The 13992-nt window shown below is 43.3% G+C and overlaps 1 protein-coding gene and 1 long non-coding RNA gene across 13 annotated transcripts in view; one reads left to right on the top strand and one right to left on the bottom strand.

The window, feature by feature from the left end:
• RAD51B (RAD51 paralog B) overlaps positions 1-13992 on the top strand; it is a 422492-nt gene that overhangs the window by 345150 nt on the left and 63350 nt on the right. The window lies entirely within an intron of this gene.
• The window catches only part of LOC106031667 (uncharacterized), a 31190-nt gene continuing 19883 nt past the window's right edge, over positions 2686-13992 (bottom strand). For both annotated transcript variants that reach the window (XR_010832054.1, XR_010832055.1), the window contains one exon: positions 2686-12911. This is a non-coding gene — a long non-coding RNA (uncharacterized lncRNA). The remainder of the gene's footprint in view (positions 12912-13992) is intronic.

Below are 13992 nucleotides of genomic sequence, written 5' to 3' on the forward strand. Positions count from 1 at the left end.
CAGGATGAGCTTTTCTTTCATAAGTTTGATTGCATTAGCAGTATTCAAGTTGGTAAAGTTAATTTGAAGCCTGTTTAGATTTGGAAGGAGGGAGGACAGAGGCAAAGGGGGATCGGATCGAACAGGCAGTGGGTGTCTGCCTGGCAACGTGCCCCCATCCAGCACTGCCCTGGCCCACCGCTCAGCGGAGGATCTGCTTGTGACAGCTCTTAGGTGGCTACCAAGTACTCAGCCTGTGTCCTTGTTCAGCTCGCAGCTTTAAGACAGGTCTGCTTGCCTCTAGCCAGAGGTTGATGTGGCTGCCCCATCCTCGTGGGGTGTACCTGGCAGCAGCTGAGCTGGCGAGAGAGGGAATATCATGAGTGTGACTGGGGATGGAGGTGGACTTCACTGCCAAGCCGACCTTTTCATTTATCTTTGCAGCACAGAGCTTTTGAGCGATTCCTGACTTTTTTGTTCAGATTTCCTGTTAGACAGTAAACGTACCATTCCTCATTTCCTGTCCTACGCTTCCCTGTGTATTGTAAACAGTTTTGCTGTTTCACCTAGAGGTAGCTGCAGTTCAGGGAGGAATGAAGAGGTGCCTGTCTGTTTGCAGGTCCTTTAAGTAAATCTGGAATCTCCTTGTCATCCACCAAGTCCTCCACTTCCCAGCTTAAAGTTTCATCTCTCTTTGCCTTTCTTCCAGAGCTGATCCAAGAAAGGCAGCTGCAGTTGTGTGGGCTGCCATCGGCTTCTCTGCTCCACTGCAGAACTTCAGTAATGAACTATAGCTTGTCAGGGAAATCTGCAGTTCCCTCCCTATGGCCTATACCTCGTAGGCCTATAAACTACTTTAATACTTGAGAAAGTCGATCTGTTAATCAGCAAAAGTAATAAGCCAACTTTTTTTCTCCTTCCCCTTTTAGGGCCCCAATTCTATACTGTCATAGGACTTAAACATAGAAAAAGACCTGCAGTGTAATCGAGTCTATCTCCTGTAGCGAGGGGTTGTTCTCTATTACAGGTTTTTTATTATTATGTCAGTCTGATTTCAAATGAGCTCTGCTGCATGATTTACACATTCTTTTGAAATATATTTAGCCTAACACATCCCCACATCTAGAAGATTTTCGTGATACAGTTATCTCAATGTTTTCTCCAAATATTAATCCAGTTTCTCTCATTTAAACCTTTGCTCTCCTGCAGCATCGTTCATTCTACCAAAAAAAACAATTCCATTTCCCTTTAAAGGGGCTAGGGGGACAGCCAGTCTGCTATTTGGCCTGGCTGCTTTCAGATCTCATTTCTCAACCCCACCCTTCCCCTTCTCTGAGGAGGAGGGGCAGTCTTCATATTTTCCCTTTAAGCTGAGCTATGAAAAACAACTGTTTGCCAAAATCTTTCACCTTGGCCATATACACTCACAGATGTTTTCTGCAGCATAAACAGAGCAGCAAAGAATGTCGGGGCACGGGGGAGGCGAGGTAGTTGGGCTGGGGGAGAGATCGTGCTGGAGAATTGCCGTCCCAGCCGCTCGGCTGTAGTCTGCCTTGCAGAAGTGCACAAGAGCTGCTCCGACTGCTCAAAGAGCAGAGCCAGCTGTAAAATCATGCACAGCTTGATATAGCATGAGCATTCAGCCATGCAGTCTAAACATATGTAACGCACACGTCACTGTAACATGTGTGCAAATTAAGAATAGTGACAAATCTGGCTGGTAAGACCCGAGTTCTCAGCTGTTCTTCAGCCATTTCCCTGCCCCAACAGAGACAGTGCTTGGGGCATTTGTCCATTCTGCTATCTTTTGGACCAAAGAAACTGTCCAGACAACTGTGAATTAGGTTCCAATTCCTGGTTTTGAAGGTGAATGATTTGGAGGGAAGGAAAGCAGGAACCATCGGGACTGGGACCTTATGTGAAAAGGAGATGCTCTTCCTAAAAGAGTAACTGGTACTGCTGATTGAATGCTAAGCATAGTCATGAGTTCAGTAAGGTCCTGATGAGATTTTTGACAGCAGGAAATGGTGGCAATGATGTGGTTGTTCAGCTAAGCTTCTGTGTTGTCTCAGAATACTGCTTTGGGCCAGCAGAAAAGTTTTTAGTGTAAACAGAGTCAGTTCTTGTTTAGGAGCGTTGAAAGCAAATTCATAACGATCAGTGTAAACCACTTGGTGCAGATGAAAGGGGTCAAGAATGTGGGCAATTCTTAAACAATTTGAGGCTTGGGAGGGAACCTTAAAATCTCTCCTATGGTCACATACGAATCACAAAGAACATATTGGTCATGTTTGTGTATATCCCAGAGGATCAATTTGTGAGCTGGTGCATATGCTGGTGGGTTGAGAGGCACCAAAACAAAGGGGACCATGGTTGGAAAGATTTGCATACTAAGGAAAAGAATGTGGAATGTATGTATTATGTGTAGTAAGAGTGTGGAACTAATGGCTTATGACAGGGATACAACTATGGAATTAATGTGTTTTGGCAGCCAGGCATTAATATGGAATGGACAGTTTTGGAGGAAGCAGAACGGGAGCACATAAGTAGTTGAGGTTAGTCCCTTGCACAGGAGCTGTATTGAGAGGTTTCTTGCAGACGTATATGTGAGAGTGGACACAGTTTATCCTTATATCATTGTTAGGAAGTAGATAAAGATCTTTATTTGTATTTGTAGGGTGTGAGAAGCTTTTCCTCTCTGTTGAGTTGACATGAAGAATCCTTTTGAGTGCATAGCCTGCTGTTTTGTGTGGTTGTGATTTAACTGCCGTCATAGTTTCATTGTTTAAGGTTCTATTAAATATATTAGGCTTTTCTATGGAGAAAGTGGAGATAAATATATCTAGGGCTATCAAACATATGCTGTACTGGAGATAAATATTTTGGAGTTAATGATTGGATATAGCAGAGCACAAGATCTACTGCCCTAAGTACCCACAAACATTCTTGCCAGCTTAGAGCATAATGAAGTTGGTTCATGCTTCATGGGGCTCCCAGGAAGCATCACTAGTGCAAGTACCAGGGTTGTGTCAACAAAAAGCTCCTGAGAAACAGCCCCCATTAAAAAATCAGCATTTACCAAAATAATCTCATTCTTTTGAAACTTTTCTCTGCCTACGTAGATCTTATGTTAAGGCTCAGATTCTTACCACAGCATTTTCAGCTGCTCGATATTTATTCAAGCTAATAAACAAGAGAAAATAATATCCAAAAGTTTTTTTTGTGTCACAAGAGCACTGCAGGAGGCTAAGACCTTTTATTTGCTGAAGCCTTGATTGCATAAGGGAATTGAGCAGCATCACTGTTCTATAAGTATTGCCACTTCATAAGCAGTATTTTGTAATATCTCTGCCATTCAGTCTCTGTTCAAGAGCAGACGTTAAACAAAGGTGTGGGAGGTCTCCACTCAAACACAGTTTGCTCTGCACAAACCATTCCAACCACACCAGGCTCAGTAGGTTTTACCATCAATGGGCATTCACTCTACAGAGTCCTTCTAAAACCTTTCTTGTCAGCTCAGCTCTGGGATCCATATGAGACTGAAGGTATCACACAACTGCTGGTTAGAAGGGACCTCTGGAGGTATCTAGTCCAACATTCTGCTCAAAGCAGAACTGTTGCCAGCACTTGAATAGGTCAGCTGTGACTTTGTCTAGCCAAGTCATGAAAACATTCAAGGATGGAAATTGCACAACCTCTCTGGGTAACCCGTTCCAGTATTGTACTACTCTCCCAGCGAAAAGTTTTTTCTGATGTTCAATGCAAACCATAATATAAGATCCTGCGTATTCATTCTGACATATTTTAAAGACACAGACCTGGAATGAGATGTGCCTCATTCTTTGAAGTTCATATCCATCGCTCACCATCATAGCTCTGTTGCTTCACCATCAGGTTGCTTCTGTGTTGCTTCCACCAGTCCTTACAGCTACATGTCACATAGCAAACAGAGCTGAGGTACAGGCAACTAAAAACAGGAGCTGAAAGCTGACGAGCACTATCAAGACAGTAGCTTGTTCACTTGAACTATTTTTGCATCTACTGATTGTAGAGTAACATTACCCAAAAGAGTCACTACAGAACCATGGATGACATGTATAGCACAGACGATAGGCTTTTCTCTGGTTACTCTGTCTTAAGCCTAATGCCTTATATTTGACCAAAGGAATTCCCAAGATGCTGTGATTTGGAGATGTCAAGAAATGGAGAACATGGGAGTACTTTCCCATTCCATTACTCTAGCCTGGCAGCAGCCTTGCTGAGGAGCTGGTTGCAGTGTTGGGATGGGACTGCACTGAGATTGCTTGTGGCTGCTGTGAACCTTGGCTTGTAATTTTATGGCTTTGGGGGAGCATGTTAAATTTCAGCCGCCCCTCACAGTACAGAATGGCACACAGCAGCACTACGTAGCCCTAGGTGTATACTACTAAAGGTTCGTAATATCTAATACAAAACCCAGCAATTAGTCTTTTTCATCCCTCTGATTACCTATGCATACATTGATTAAAGTCACTCCTGTGCTGTCTCTTTTGTTTGCAGGAAGTCGTGTTGAAATTTCAAAAATATTTCCCTTGCAGCTGTAGTTTCTTACTAGAAGGAAAGGCTGTCTTGAGAGCTGATAATAGAAGAAGTGTTTCTGCCTTCTTGTCCCCTGTCCCACTCCCCTGCTAGAGACACCAAAATGTCATCCTAAAATTTATGACGAATGAATCAGGTGTTTCTTTACTTCCTAAACAAAGTGTCCTTCCCACTTTCCTTTTTCTACCAGAAAGTTGTCTCCTTCTGTTTTCTTAGAAATAAGATAACTTTCCTTTCACAGCCAAAACTTATTTCTGAAGAAACAGCTTAAGAAATGTTTTCAAGATGATCCCCACTTGAATCATCAGCACTGTTTCCTGCTTCACCCTCCACCCACCCTGGAGTTCTCCCAGCCACATACCTGACCTGAACCTAATTAGTTGGTGAGAGTTAGAAAGTTTGCCGCCCGTGGTGTGGCTGTGGGCCAGGCAGGCAGAGTTCTCTGTGCCTGGTACTATAATTGTTGGGAAATCTTGCTTGATGGACAGAAGGTTATTCTGTTGTTTGGGTGGTGGTGTGGTTTTTTTTTTTTCAACAAAGGTCCTGGAAATGTGCAGGAGCACATTTTGGAGCTCATAAATTTGAGTCTTTAGAGGCAGAAGGAAGCCCATGTCTTTAACATTGCTGACAGACAAAGAGTATCAAGAGCAGTTTTACTTCCAAGAGTGTTTAAAACAACCTTAACACATTTTGTCCTGCTTTTTCAAAAGTCCTTATTATTTTCTGAGGTCTGTTTATGCCTCTTGTCTTCGTGACACAGTGGAGTCTTTGTTAGGTGAGAGGAGAAGTATATATTACTAGAACAGTAGGACTTGCTTCTCTGCTTCTCTTTACCAAAACAAGGGGCTAATTTTGCAACATCATCTCTTACCAACAGCCCTATTGAACAGTCCTGTTGACCTCTTCAAAGGGGCTTGTGCCCATAAGGATTATGGCATCAAGTGCTGCTCCTAGGCTGAGATACAGCCCTAGGAATCAAGAGAGGTCTGGAAGGATCCTCCTGCCTTCACTGGAGATATGGAATGGGCCATATGTCCTTCCACCATGCTGTTACTACTGCTCTGCATAGGGGAGGAACAAAACACAGCCTCATGGTATGGGCCGTTTAATTTGAAACTTGTTCAACTGTACTTTTTCCTCCCCTCTACTAATGGCCCTGTAAATTTTCCAAGGAATGTACTACTGAACAATAAATGTGTCCATTTGTTTGCTTGGATATTGTAGTGCTGTAATCTTCTCTCCCTCCTGAATCATCAGTTTCAATATCCATCAACATTTTTGTTGGGGAATGAAGTACTCTGAAAGCAAATGCCTAACAGGCACTGGAGAGTGTGAATAACTAACATTAAAACCATTATATCAGTGGCTTTCATTCCATTGTCTATGTATCCATCAGGGTCCAGTGACTGCTGAGGAATCTGCAAAAGATAACTGAAAACAGCAAAAACATTTTCAGGAGACAAATTCATAACGTAGTCGTCAGCCACTCCTTTGGAAAATGGCTGCTGTTCTGGGTAATATCTGCAAATGGGCAGAGACCTGAACAGCAGGGAAGAAATGATCGGGTGTAGATCACAGTCGTGTATCCAACCTCAGGGTGCTAGGGGTGTTTGGGAATTGTTCCCATCTGATAGCAATTTAGGCACCGTTATAAACGAGTTGTTTCTGTCAAGGTCCTTGAGAATGGATGGCTGCATCACAAAAAACAGCTTTACGTTTTGGATTAAATGGATTGATGATGGTAATCCCAATAGAAAAAGAATAAGAGGAGAACTGTAATGGGAGCTCAGCAAGCCTCTCAGCTCTGGAATTGTTCCACTGGTTGAGGGAGTGGTGGGAGCGGACTGAACGGGTCTTGAGCTTCCTGCATAAAAACTGTATTCAACTTTATTTTTTATCAACATTAGGTTTATGTAAAAACAAAGGCTGCAAAAGTTAGTTGGTTCAAAAGCCCCCCGTTCTGGAAATGTGCTCCTACCTTTTCTGTTCTCTTTGGAAATTATTGTTTATCCAGCATAAAAAAATTCATGGACAAATTCTGCGTTCAAGATCTGTAAACCTGATCACTGTCTTAAAAACCCTGGAAGCAATGGCTTTGTTTATCTCCAGAAGTCCAAGAATAAGATGATTTTGCTATTTTTAATCTATCCGGAAATATGCAAAAAAGAGAGCTTAATTGCAAACAGACCAAACCTTATATAGGAAATGGGTACGTCCCTTGGGGGCACCTAAAAAGTGAATGTCTGAAATTAAATTCATACACTCTTCTCCCTTGCTCCCTGAAGCACGTACTCTTCTAATGAAAGAGAATGCTGTATGCAAGCATCATATCCCAGTAGTTTCTTTCCATTATAACACTCTGGCTATCTTCATATTCAATTAACAGATGTTTCCCAGCATGTGCGAGCTCAAGGTGACTAGTTGTGTGTGTCTGTAATGAAATCATTAAAGAGGACAGAGAAAAATTAGAAAAATAATGGCTCCATTACGAAGATCTTAATTTGGTTACCAGAGAAAAACGAAGCAGGAACATTGTGATTCCAAGATCTCACCCACACTTTTCTCAGGAGAACGCTACCACACAGAGCCAACAAACAACAGGAAAACTTTTTATCATGAAAGTAGTTCCCATCACCTGCCCAGTGATTCTGAAATCAAATCGTACCCTATGGTAGGTTACATACATCCTAAGGTGGACCAGACACGGTTAGCTTAACTAACAATCTCCCCACCCAGGAAAAAAAGGAACGGCATTGTTTTTGTACAGTCACAGGAGCAGGCTCTGACTGGCAGTGCCATTTTACTGGTAGCTCTTCTACTACTCATCGCACGACCATTGAACACATCACGTGTTACTCTCTCTAGATGTGCCCTACTGTGCGTCACGAAGCTTGGCTAGAGCACTGGACCAAAGCTGTGCTCCTGCAGGTTTGGAAGGAAGCTCATCCCAGAGCTCCTCAGGCATCTGCACTGATGCCCATCTATTAGTAGAGCGTGCTTTGCTGTACTCCTACAAGCTGAAATGGCTCAGCTGGGCTCCCTCAGGTACTCCAAGGCCACCTGAAGAGCATACCACATTGCTCCTGCCTGTTGCATACTTGCCGTCAGCGCAGAAGGATTTGCCATGCCCCACGCTATCAGTAGCCACTGCCGTGCTCTCTGGGCCACAGTGTCTCCCGAGTCTGAATCCTGGCCTCTGGATTTTGTGGTCTGATAGCCGTAACAGTCTGGGTAACATCCTAAATGCTGAGTGGCCTGCTGGCAAGAGCGCACACAGGGGACCCAAGATCTGTAGATTTATTGCTTGTAAACCAAAAAGTATATTAAAAAAAGAAGAGATAAAAATAGATGGGGAGCTTGGGGACCGGAAAGGCAGCCAGTGGAGATTAGATGCACTGCTGGTTGACTCATCCAGCTTGTTTTATTGTAGCACAGTTCCAATAACGGCTGTATTATTTCAGCTTATGTGCAGTGAGCAGACATTTGTTTTGCATCGAAGCTTTTTCACATAAATGTGCTCCATTTTTCATTTCTCCTTGCATTTCCCAGTGTTTCAGCTGGCAATTGCAAATGGGAGAGGTGGTGGCTCCAAAGGAATATTAGCCAACTTCTCAGCTGGTACAAATCAGCAACACCCCCTGGTCTTTAATAGAGCTATGCAGCTTTATACCAGTTGAATCTGCCCCAACTTTTCTTTTAAAACATGTCCCACCTTATAAAGAGCTGTGTTTTCTTCAGTGATGGATTCTGAAAATAATGAAAAGTGCTGGACTGACTGCCTCACAGAGCATGTACAGTGTGCATCTTGGCAGGATCAGCTTTCTAGTGTGTGGCTGTCTTCAATCCGGGGGACTTTTTGCCAGAGAGCAGTAAGAGCCCGTCACACGCTGTCTGCTGGACCTGGGCTGTGGTCTGCTGTCCTGCCGAAAATCTGCACGCGGGTCACCCTACATGTTAGCTCAGTGCCTCACAGCATTTCTAGCCCCACTTCATTTCAATTCATTAAAATTTTTCTGTGTCTGCGTGTAAGTGGCTATAAGGAGCAGTTACAGTGAAAATATGTGGAATGTGTGTCAGGCTTCATTAGCTGCTCACAGCTTGCTTCACGGCTTGAAAAGCGCTGCCCTGCCAACTTGGGCTGCAGTCAGAGGCAGAAGAGTTCATTAGAAATGGCTCTGGAAGCAACCACAGGGAAGGAGAAGAGCTGTTTACCTGAAGCGATATGAAATCGGGTGGATCTATGTCTGCGTTAGAGGCTGTGCCGAGATGGTAGTGCTTTGCAGCTCCAAAGGTGCAGGCAGACTGAGGGAACGCTTTGGGTTCTGTGCAGCTTTTTAGAAAAGACTGTTTAAAGGTGGTTTCTTGGGACAAAACCTGGTGAACAGGTGGGTCACTTCTGGCCCGTGTTCCTGTGCATCTTACTATCAACTCTCGAGCAAGCCGGCCTCTGCCATATGGACTATGCAGCTGTATATTTTTACTGGGATTTTGCTAATGTTTTAGTTGAGATGTTTATTTGCATGTTGCCTTCATTTCTCTACACAAATTACACAGGGTAAGTGGCATGGACTATATAGCTGTGTTAACTAGAAAAAGTGCCTTTATCTCCTCCCTGTGTTTTGGTGGGTTTTTTTGGCTGCAGGGAGGTGGGAGGGAGAATCTGCTAAAATGTGATTTTGATTCATCAGAATCTTCTATCTTACTGTAGAAACTGCATGGTCACAGGCTTCTCCATGGCCATCTTGTGTAGTGGTGTGTACAGTTCATAGCCCATCCCTAGCACAGACACACAGATCCTTAAAAAAAAAAAGCAATTGAAAATCCAGTTTTGACATTCAAACAGCTATATAACCAAAAAGAAGGTCCAAGTTGATCCCCAATCAATTTCTACATGTGCTTATGAATAAAGTTACAAGTACCTTGTTATCATCAACTATTTTCTACAACACAAAAAAGAAAAAAAGGCTCAACTGTTTTTTTTTTCATAAACTTGTCAAGCTCATCGAGCTCTGATGACAGTCACTTACAGGAATAAATGGTGAGGTAACAAGAGCGTTGTGTAGGATTGAGGTAAATTTGGGTCTGAAATAAATGAAGACCTCCATAAGAGGTAGAGTTAGGAAATAAGTGTGTGGGAAAATTGGAGTGAGTGAGAAGGCAGCAGGGAAAAGGAAGCCACAGTACAAATTAAAGATTGCAAGTAACAGGGCCGGGTGCCAAGAGCCTCAGAAAAGAAAAGAAAAAATATCCTTGATTAGCTAAACTGTTTGCTTTGCTATATAAAAACTGACCTCCTTGAGGAGCCCTGAGCCCTGGCCTCCTGGGTGTCTGAGTACGTGCGGGCAAGCCACTGCCATGCCGATGGCAACACAAATACTTCAGCAGGAATATTCTGCCCCACGGATTTCCAGTCAGGCCAGGTGCAAATGCTTCATCTGGCAGGAGCTCTGCCCACGTTAAGCCAACAGCGCCTTACGTTTTATGCAGCCTGGCAATACACACTTTCCCTTTTTCCCCCAATTGCTGCAATAATCCCGGTTCCATTAGCTATGTGTGAATGTGTGTGTTGAAGGGAACCTCTGTCTCTCCGAGCGTGGCTTTGGAGGGGGCAGATGAAGGGCAGAGCCAGCATGACAAAAGCCCACTCCTCCAGCCAAGCTCAGCACAGCCGCAGGAGGGACAGAAGTGCTTTTCCTCCATGCTGAGGTCTCCACAGACCTAGTTCTGGCTGTAGAAGCCAGCGGGGCAAATCTGCTGCCCACAGCCCCTCTGGAAACAGAGAGCTCTGTCTGCTGCTCTCCTCAGGAGTCCCCATTCCCCGAGGAATATCTCCATCCTCCTGCCCCAAGGGCTCGAGAGCCTCATGGAAAACCAGAGACCAGGCTTGACAGTCACCATCTTAATGCAAATGCTCATTACTGTCATCATTTGCATTAGGCACTGTTATTAATAATGTTTTCCTTCTTCTCATCCATTTACAATGGCATCGCTGACTTGTGGGGGAAATTCTAGAGCTATGGGGAATGTGCTTGAGCACCTAACGCTTGGTGGGTGTGCTTCCAGTGCCTGCTGGTACTTCTGAACACGAGTTGTTCTGTCCTAGACACACATGAAAGAGGACCCATCACAGGCAGAGCTGCTCAGAGAGCACAGACAGGGAGAGTTATATATGGAAACATCAGCTCAAACCTTTTGTCAGCAATTCCCTCACTTTTACTTGCAAAACTGTTACTTATTCTCTTAACCACCCCTTTTGCTCCACTCCGAAAATGCAAAAATCTACCATGTACAATTTAAGTAACATAAAGACCAAAAGAGAAGAGCTGTTTTTTAACAGCAGAGGATGGAAGAATTGCAGGACTTCTTTGTAACGGAACAAGATTGAAACAAGCAATGTTTAACATTTGTAAAAACTTCTAGGGCTGAACTTCTCTAAACCCCTCTGTTACAACCCCAGTTTTATAGATGGAGCAACAAAGAGGTGGTTGTATTCACAAGGCCTCTAGAAGGCCTGTAGACACAGAGCTCAGTTCCTGGAGTGGGAATCTATATTCAAGCTTGGGACTATACCTCACTGTCATAAGTTGTTACCACATGAGTATCTAATTGCAGGGTTTTTTCTATAAACCAAAGCTTCTAATCTACGCTGAATCATTTGTTGGGGCAGAGAATGTCCTATCTGGCCTTTAAAATGCACAGGGCTGCAGGGAGTACAAAACATGCCCGTATTAAACTGTTCTAGCTGTCTTTGTTTGAGTATATTAATAAAGATGAGGAAGGTCAGATGGAGGCAGGTTGCCTTGAGTGCAAGGCTTCTGAACATTTGAGACTTGCTGTGCTTACAGGTGTATTCCAGCATCCTCTCTGAGGAAGAAAACAGATTTTAAACCCAGGCAAAATCAAGCAAGCTTAACTCAGGAATGTGAGAGCACGATATCAGAGGGATGTCACTAAAAAAGGAGGAAACAATGACAACTACTTTCTGTTCTTACTGCACTGTTCATCCAGGAATATCAAAAGTCTTCCAAAATGCCAATGAACTCTCAGTTCACCCCTTTGGATGTCTGAGTGCTACTGTCTGCATGTTACAGATGAAGAAAGAAAGGCACAAGAGGCTGTGCAGCCATTGCGTAACACAGTGGCATTCGATTTTGGGTGAAGCTGCCTTGTGCAGTCAACACACGCCTGATTCAGACATCATGTGATGTCTAGTTTCGGTAGTATTGTCCATGGCCAAAGGTGGTCCAGGGCTTCTGATCTCCTTTTTTACCTACTAGGCAACACAGTCATTTTAGTCCTTTATACAGGGTTCAACAAAAGGGGAGAGCAAGTTACCAAATTGTTCCTGATTTGAGGCTTCTCAGTTTGAAGAACTTGAAACTGTTGATGTATAGGTTGGTTGGTTGTGCTGATGAGGTGAGATGTTCCAGAGGCAGGAGAGCATCAGAGTAGATGTTGAAGGCAGCCAGAAGTCCGAAGGAGGAGACAAGGAGACTGTCATGCACCAGAACACAGTGCCTAGGACATGCTACTTTAAAGTACACCCAGTATTCAAAACCATACTAGTGCCGCCAAAATGCAGGCAGCCCCGTATTAACTGGGGAGAGAGAAATGGAACATTAATAGTTTCTGAGCATGAGCAAGCTGCACGCACAGGAACAATTTCCACTGCAAGTTTTTAATTCTTCTGGCTTTTTTGAAAATATCTGCCTGCTGTTCCAGCACGATCAGAACGAAGGCATGGGATTGCAGTATGATTGGCATAGCAAAAATAGGAAAACAACAATATGAAATGGGAGTTTGTCACATAAGTAGAGTGTATTAAACTGATTCCATACAGTATTTTCATCCCAAAGTGCTTGAGAAGTTTGTGAAGTCACTTCCCTGTGACTCAAATGTAGCTACCTCTGTGCTGAAATGCAGTTGTCCTCATTGTGCATCCAGTGCTTAAGCTGCTTGTGAAAGATTTGCTTTATTATGCATCTGGTTTCATCCGGCTGTTCATAATAAAATGAAGGCTTTGCAGCACCTGATTCAGATTCACAGAGTGGAAAGGGCAGTTATTGATGCCAGAGGTCCTAAAATCACTGAGTTTTCCAAATCAAAATTCAGAAAAGTTATGTTAATATGCAACTGCAAACAGTTACAACCAACCACATAAACGTTGCTTGGTGAATCCTGAGGAACTGGCAGCATTGCTTGCATCTCTAGAGCTGGAAAATCTCTGCTACAGTTGTTGGAGTGGCAGGTCATTTTGTTACGTGTTTGCTGTGTCCTGGACTCTGTTTCTTTGCTATTCTTCCATACCCCCATGACTCAAGCAGAACCCTTGAAGATGGCAAGGAGTTGAAAGACTGCAGGAATGAAAAGAATTTCATTTTATTTTTCTGTCAAGCAAAATGTCAGTAGTTGGCATTTTTCCTTCATGTGTTCCACCTTAGTATATCAGACCTAAAACCAGATCACAGCCTAATTCCACACTTTTGCTCAGTAGTTACCAACTTCTTTTGATACTATTTCCTACCATCTCATTCGATTAGCAATAATGGGAACTAGAGTGGTAGAGCCAAATCTGTACTGTACTGAGGATGCCTTGCATTTAGTTATTCCTACTACATTAGCAGATACAGTTGTGTAGTAACAATAAACTTGATACACCCTGCCATCTTTTTACTTCTAGGACCTTATAGTAAGGTTACCTCAGAAAAATAGAAATAACAATCAAGAGAGGGTATACAATTTCTCATACCTTTATTCATACTTTACCTGCAGTCAGGAACAAGGCTGAGAGTATTCTGTGACGGTCTCATATACTTTCTGCTGGATCTCATCCCCACCATAAGCAAAATTTTTAAGCAAATCATCACCTACAAAATCTAGCTCTGGACTTTGCATCATTGCATTTTCATCAAATGCTCTAGGGATTAAGTTTGAATCTGCCAAATCCCTCGTAATCTGCAAATCATAAATTTTTAACTGGAAAAAAAAAACCTTTGTGTTCATGAGGAGAGGGGGGTTGCCAGGCCATTTTGGCAATTGCAGCAAGTGGCTTATGGTCAGTTTTCTAACACAGGCTTCTCTTAAAATAAATAATAAAAAAAAAAGACAGGAAACCTTTTACGTTTGTGGACAAATGCCAAATCCTTCCTCTCTGTTTGAACGCACTGACACTCAGCTTTCGTTAGTATTCATTGCACAGAAATTACTGACCTGCAGTTCTGACCATATAGCTGCAAGAGGATTAGCCCAGTTCTCTTCTGGGGACGCCTCTGTCTCACGTGTGCTGCTAAGATACTTCAGGGCTGCATCCTTTTCCAGTTTCTGGAATTGTTGAGATTTGTAGTCAAAGTCTACTGGATGTTTTTGTATAACAGTGCCCTGGTGTTGTCAGGTCACGCAGCCAGGTTACACACACAACTCCAAGGGCTCCCATTC

This window comes from Anser cygnoides, chromosome 5 (assembly GCF_040182565.1).
Source record: "Anser cygnoides isolate HZ-2024a breed goose chromosome 5, Taihu_goose_T2T_genome, whole genome shotgun sequence".
Classification (NCBI taxonomy): domain Eukaryota; kingdom Metazoa; phylum Chordata; class Aves; order Anseriformes; family Anatidae; genus Anser; species Anser cygnoides.